The 1,341-nt window shown below is 41.8% G+C and overlaps 1 non-coding gene across 1 annotated transcript; it reads right to left on the reverse strand.

The window, feature by feature from the left end:
• Positions 1-377: 377 nt before the first annotated feature.
• Positions 378-501, reverse strand: LOC111818006. Its single transcript, XR_002822088.1, has one exon. It is a non-coding gene; the product is annotated as a small nucleolar RNA SNORA19 (small nucleolar RNA).
• Between the last annotated feature and the right edge of the window lie 840 nt (positions 502-1,341).

Consider the following 1,341-nt stretch of genomic DNA (forward strand, 5'->3'; position numbering starts at 1 on the left):
AAAGACACTGCTAGGGGCTGGTGAGATGGCTCAGTGGTCTAAAGCACCTACTTAGAACAAGCTTAGCAAATCACAGGGACCGCGCCGCGGTTCAATCCCCCAGCACCACATGCCAGCCAGCCCCGCCCCCTGGTGGGCTGAGCTGGCCACACACACACACACACACACACACATATAATTTTTAAAAAAATTTTAAAAAGACACTGCTGAAGCTAAAATACAGCCACAGACTATCAATCCTAAATTCTATGCTATGATCCATCACATTATACCAAACTTTTGAAGTCACTATTCTGTAAAACAGAATTGAAATAAATGGTCATGTATTTGTAGACAAAGATATGCTAATAATCTAATCTTTAAACACTTCATGAAGTTTTTGTCTGAAGGAGACTGGCAGCATGACTACTTAATAGTTATTCTGCTAATTAACCTTCAACTATTTGTATAGCACATAAGAAATAACACTGCTCACATATACAAAAGGATCTGCCTGTTCTTAAAACTCAAAACTGGAATCATATACACTCTTGTGTCCAAATAAGGCAGGAGTGGGGAGATGGCTCATGGGGAGATGGCTGAGTAGAATAAACACTTGCCTTGCAAGCGCAAAGGCCTGAGTTCAATCCTCGGTTCCGCCAAAAAGGAAAAAAGAAAAATTAAATTTATAAACAGAAGTACAAACAGAACCATTTCTCAAGAAAAACGCTTCCTTGGCCTGAAGGGATTCCACAGTCCTCTCCATCTGAAAGGAATAGCTGGGCTGGGGAGACGGCTCAGTAGAATAAGCGCTTGCCCGGCAAGCTCAAGGGCCTGAGTTCAACCCCGGTTCTGCCAAAAACTCCTCACTCAGGCTGAGAGCTGAAAATGAATCTGTTCATAGGATGGCTCCCAGACCGTCCTTAGGCTTATAGGAAATCCTGTAAATCTACAGAATGTCACCACTGTCATCCTGTACTTCCCTCCATAACGCATACTCTGAGGTCTTCTAGCCCTTGACCAGGCTGCACCCAGCCTGAAATAAAGATATCGCTGTTTGCTTCAAGCTTGCCCGTCCTAGCGGTCTTGGCTGCCCTAACCTGACAGAGTGGAGGATACAAAAGACAGACTCCTTCAGGCTACCTCTGTCAGTGGCTCACCCCTTTGCAGGCTGTATTTTTTTTTATCTTTAGTTAGGCTACACTTACTCTGCAGAGCATGTTTCTTCTCTTTTCTTTCTTTCTTTCTTTTTTTTTAATACATTTAATAAACATGAAAGTTTACTACCTTTTTTTTTTTAATGATTATACTTCTTTTTTTTTATTATTACATTTATTTATTGTGTGTGTGTGTGTGGCCAGC

The sequence above is a fragment of the Octodon degus genome, unplaced genomic scaffold, assembly GCF_000260255.1.
Source record: "Octodon degus isolate 3935 unplaced genomic scaffold, OctDeg1.0 scaffold00076, whole genome shotgun sequence".
NCBI lineage: Eukaryota > Metazoa > Chordata > Mammalia > Rodentia > Octodontidae > Octodon > Octodon degus.